Raw genomic sequence first — 6,313 nt, forward strand, 5'->3', positions numbered from 1 at the left:
GCTTGTTAACAAATATTCCATATCAACTACAGCTCAATACTAGACCTACATCAAGCTACTTAATAAAATTTTAACAGAGAAAACAGAACAAAGACACCACTAAAGCATCACTATTCCCAGCTCAAAAAATGCATCATCCAAAAAAATCTCAAACAAAATACCCAGCTCAGCACTATATCTAGAAACCCAGCAAATACCTAGCTAAACACCATACCCAACCAAATCAAAATACCCAAATCAGATAAAATAGCCCACCAACACAGTTGCGAGAAAAAAAATAGGAAAATTGCTAGGTTGCGAGAAAAAAAAAGGCATAAAAATCTTACCACAAAATTTTCACATGTATAAAACCATTTAGCGAAATTAGGTAGCGTGGATGCTGTTAAGGTGCGTAATCTCCTCCCACATTTGCACATTGGATTGTTGGTTCCTGCGATTGCGTCGCTAACTTCACTGACTTCGCTGTTTGATTGATTGATAGTGGGTATCAAATGGGTATGACGAAGCAGAAGAAGAATGATGAAATGGTTAGCCTGAAGAAGAAGAAGAAAGACGAAATTGATATGTGGGTAGAAGAAAGACGAAATGGATATGTGGGTATGCAGAATAAGAAGAAGCACGATGAAATGGGTATGTGAAGAAGAAGAAATGGGTTTCGATTTTCATAGCAAAGAAGAAAGACACGTGGTCTGTCCAAATGAGTTTAGGGGTAAGATGGGCTTTTAGTTAAAATTTCTTCACATGCGCGGCACATGCAAAGGGGGCCGTTAGAATTTCACAAAAAATCCTAACGGAAGGGGGAAAGTGGAAGGAAATTAAATTTGGATACACCAAAGTGAGAGACTATGAACATTGAGGGATGTTTACAAAATACAAGTAACTTCATGAGGGTAAGTGAAATTACCTCTAAATAAAACAAACAGCCCAATAAATAAGAAAACTTATTTTTGTTAAATTACATCAGCTTGGTGAGTGACCTAAATGAAAAAAGATTATAGGCTTAAATATGTCCGTAATCATGTCTCACTGACATTTGTTAAGCAATAATATTTTTCTCACAATTAATTTCATTAAATAATTTTGACTACAATTCCAATAAATATTTTTGATTTAAACAATTAATCTCTTTGACTTAATGTTGACTTGTGATCTATCCATGAAATATTTCGTAACAAAATTAAAGCTAAGGATATTGCCATTTAATTCTCTATATCTTTATTCTTGAGTCACTCATTTTACGTTATTATCATACTTGAAAAAACACATGTATATTTTTTAATATGCCAACCAAAATGCTTCGGCTGAAGACTCTGAGAATGATATTCATAAAATCTATCTCAAATGAAAATTTCATGTCTCCTTGTTCTCAAACAAAGGATTTAGATTTCCTTTTGAAAAATGCTTTCTCACAATGCTGCATGTGCTTACTCAACGTATTGAGGTTATTTTGGCCTATGATAGGTATCACTCTTTGATACATCAAAGTAATCTATATGCAATACTTTAGTCATCACCCCATAATTTAAGAATCAAAGTCATAAATAAATAGTCTTTAAGGATTTATTGTCTTTCCTTATAACCAAATGTTTTATGGAAAGACAACTCTTTGGTCCGTTCAGTGCCGTAGGGTCTCATCAACTACACATCAATCTGAGGTAAGTTGTAAAGCTCCACCCCCAATGACACACACAATATTGTCCACTTTTGCCTCACCCGACCTAGACTTCCGATGAGGTAACCCATCCTAGTACTACTATTGCGTAAGCTTGCTTAACTGCGGAGTTCTGATGGAATCATAACCATCACGACTTTAAAACTCGTTATTGTCATGAATGATGTAAGCATACATATAAGCACATCTCCATCCCCATACTAAGGCAATGTGGGACGCCAAAATCACCCACTCTTGGAATCCAGCGTCCTCGCTAGCGACCCTTGTGGATCATCCCATTTTTGGCATCCGAGCGAGTGGGATGCCAAAATCACCCACTCTTGGAATCCAGCGTCCTCGCTAGCGACCCTTGTGGATCATCCCATTCTTGGCATCCGAGCGAGTGCTCGCTAGTGGCCCCTATGGGCTTGTACATGCTTCCCCATCTCAGATTGGGTAATGGCTCTGATACCAATTGTAACGCCCAACCCCCAATGACACACAATATTATCCGCTTTTGGCTACCCCCAACCAAACTTCACACGAGGTCACACATCCTAATACTATTATCGTGTAAGCTCGTTTAACTGCGGAGTTCTGATGGGATCATGACCATCACAAATTTAAAATGCATTGTTGTCATGAACGGTGTAAGTATACATATAAGTACATGTCCATCTCCATACCCAATCGATGTGGGATGCCACAAAAGTAGATCACCAAGATTCGATGTGTAATAGTCTTTCTCAAAATGGAATGCCCCAAGTACATTTACTGACTGCAAATTTTGTATGTTTAAAGATTACAAGGAATATGGATTGAGACCTTGTATGATAACCACGTTACTCACAACCAAAACCATGTTCAATGTTATCCTAAAACTTTTTACACGCATAATAAATATGATAAATTTTCTAGAAATAAGCATGTAAAAGACTTTTTATATGTCATATGCTCAATTCATTTATATGCCATATTCATTACAAATATTTGAATGTCAACATAGATATAAAATTACTGGGATTTGGGACACAATCTCCAACATCTACACCACGCATAAATGCCCTAAATTAAATTCTCCCACTGACAAAGATGTGAAATCCATAAGAATAGATGTGTGACAAATGGGCACTAGTAGATTGTTATGAATCCACGTTGGAGATGACAGCATGCAGAGTAGTAGTTTATAAGCAGTCAAGCACCGTAGTGCTATATGTTAGTATTTTGCTTAAAGAAGTCTGTTACAAGGGTTGGTCCTTGAGTTGGAGTCAAGCTCTGTCAAGCTAAGTAGAAGTCTTTCAATTAAAGTATTTTAATTTAAGTTTTTGTGAAGTCGTACTTGTAGGAATTATCTCCTAGACACCTAGTTGGATTGGGAGTAAGGCTTTACGGTATAAAGTTGGTGTAGGATTAATCTCCTCAACACCTAATCATAGTCATCTCTATTTAAATAGAGTAATTTTATAATAAAATTATGCAAATTTAATCCCAAAACCTTGTGTTTGAAAAAGGTCTAGGTTCTCTCAGAATCTAAGGTTTAGGTTCCCTCAAAACTTAAACTAAATTGTATCAAAATAGGTAGGAAGAAAAAACCAGATTTAGATTCTCTTTCGATTTAATGGCATGTTACTCGATCTATTACATATTCACGTAACAATTTGGTATCAGAGCCAAATTGCTCAATGACTGAGGCACATATTGATCGGTTGGAGCAACAAAATGTGGATATTAAAAAATTACTCGAAGGTCTTATCAAAAATTCAGCATCACAGCAAACACGAATGGTGTAGAGCCAACAATGAATAGAAGATAAATTGGACAGCAGGGAGTCCAAGGAAAACAATGAAAAAGGGGATAATTTAACAAGCAGGAACCGTGACAAACATTCAGAGGGCTCTCATAATAGCCTGGGGGCAAAGGTGGCCAAACTAGAATTCTCGAAGTACAATAGAACAGATGATCCTATGACTTGGATTTGCAAGGTAGAACAATACTTCGATTTTAAACAAATTGAAGACATGGAAAAATTACCATTGACAACATATCACCTAGATGGTGAATCTTAGATGTGGTATCAATTATTCAAAGAAAGTGAGAAAGTCCTAATTTGGGACTCCTTGAAAACAACCCTCCATATCCGTTATGGGCCAACAGTATTTGAAGGCCATTTTGGAGATCTCACAAGGCTCCAACAAACCGAATCAATTAGGGAGTACCAACTCCAATTCGAGCAACTTCTTAGCCGCATAGGGAAGTTATCCATCCCACATCAATTGGGGTGTTTTGTGAGTGGGCTAAAGATGAACTTAAGAACGAAGGTACAAGCGGCAAGGCCTGCTACTATGACAGAAGCAATCAGGCTAGCACAGTTGTATGCAGCTCGCAATCAAGGGACTTGAAATCTTTTTGGCATGAACAATAAAGAACCCTTTATTGTCTTCTACATTGACCCGCTCCCAAGAACCAATGGTGAAGTGCCTAAGTCCCACGAAATTGCAGGCAAGGCGCCACCGTGGCCTTTGTTTTAATTGTGATGGAACATTTCAGACCAGGTCATCGTTGCAAGAAGCTTTTCGTTCTTTAGGGTATATATTCAGACTCTGGAAAAGAAAGAGCTCGGAGAAGATTACTATGGTCTTCAAGAAGACACTGGAACCCATTTGGAATTCTATTAATAATTTCATATTTTTCCCTTGAGGACAAGGACGTTTTTTAAGGGGGGTGGAATGTTATGAATCCAAGTAGAGATGACAGCATGGAGAGTAGTAGTTTATTCGAAGTCAAGCACCATAGTGCTATATGTTAGTATTTCGTTTAAAGTAGTTTGTTACAAGGGTTGGTCCTTGAGTTGGAGTCAAGCTCTGTGAAGTTAAGAATAAGTCTTTCAATTAAAGTAGTCTTTTAATTTAAGTTTGGGTCAAGTCCTACTTGTAGGAATTATCTCCTTGACACCTAGTTGGATTGGGAGTAAGTCTTTACGGTACAGAGTTGGTGTAGGATTAATCTCCTCAACACCTAGTCCTAGTCCTCTCTATTTAAAGAGAGCAATTTTATAATAAAATTATGCAAATTTAATTTTCAAACCTTGTGTTTGAAAAAGGTCTAAGTTTCATTAGAATCTAAGGTCTAGGTTCTCTTAGAACCTAAATTATATCAAAATAGGTAGGAAGAAAAAACTAGATTTAGCTTCTCTTTCGGTTGTAAGGCGTATTACTCGATCTATTACATATTCACGTGACATAAATACCTTTCAGATTGAGTAGATTTGTGGGAAATGGACTCTAGCGATGGCAACTACACTTAGGGTGTACAAACAAGGCACTTATTAATTGTTAATAATTGCATAATCGCAATCGGATAACCGAATAACCTCCTAGTTGATTGCGATTACCTATTATAGAGATTGCCCAAAACAATTAATAACCGGGTAACCAATTACCGGTTTTATAAAATAATAATAATTAATAACTAGGTTTTTGGTACCAAGAATAGTAGTTGAGCCTCATTATTGAGTCATTCTTCTCGAAGAATTCCTGAAAATGGGCTTATGCTTACACCTAGGCTCATGGCAAGAAGTTTCATGCTCTCGCCCTACACTAGTTGTGGTAAACCCTCATTTAAAAATAAAAAAAAAAAAAAAAAAAAAAAACTTTTTTTTTTCCCAATAAACCCTCCTATTGAAAAGCAAAAGAAAAAAAGAAAAGAAAAAGGAAGTCACAAAAAAGGAAAAAACAACATAAAAAGGTACAATTACAAAGGAATTGAATAGCCAACAATTTTCATACCTGAATTGGTTGAAATCTTCACCCATTATATTATGCATATACTCTTTGACATCGTTGGATGAGTTTTGATAAGCTGAATAGTGAAAGAAAGGGTTTCCTTCCAGGGAAGCTTGGAGGAGAATCTACAAGTGAAGCTACTACTCACCTACCTTCTTTTCAAACCTCTGTTGACAAGGGCAACTCTAAAAAAGTTGTTCATGATGATAAATTGCTGTAACACACAACCTTCTAAATTAAGGCCGGTTTTATTTTACATGGATTTATGTTTATTTTAATATGTGGTTATTTAAAGGAAAAAAAAAAAAAAAAAACTGAAATAGTTCAACAATTTATGGCTAAAAAAAAAGAGTGTTTTGAATTTTTATGAAAAACGGTTACCCGTAAATAACCGGCCTTCAATAATCGCATAACTATCAATTACGATTATGAGGGAATAACCGCAACTACTTGTACGCCCTAACTACAATAACTTGAAAAAGAGCTCTAACCACTGCAAACCACCTACTTTCACTTACATACCACGATAAATGACCGAATGTCTCATTTTGTGTCTGTGAGGGAAACGCAGCAGATCTAATATGAACAAAACAATTTTTCAAGGATGAAACCAAATGTTAAATTGAAACCTAGACGTTTGAAATTTGTGGGACTAGAACAAGTTGGGAACCAAACATCGCATGTCTGTGGAAACCTAATGGTCACATAAAATTTGTGGGAGAATTATGTCAAATATGAAAAACTTATTAATCCCTAGTATTTTCTCAATAATTAATAGGTAAAAATGTGCTTAGGTAATTTGTTTTAATATTTCTTTTTATCTATTTTGGCATAAATAACACATGTATTGCCTTAGATATAGTGACATGTCCTATATATC

Source organism: Corylus avellana, chromosome 10 (genome assembly GCF_965113065.1).
Source record: "Corylus avellana chromosome 10, dhCorAvel1.hap1.2, whole genome shotgun sequence".
NCBI lineage: Eukaryota > Viridiplantae > Streptophyta > Magnoliopsida > Fagales > Betulaceae > Corylus > Corylus avellana.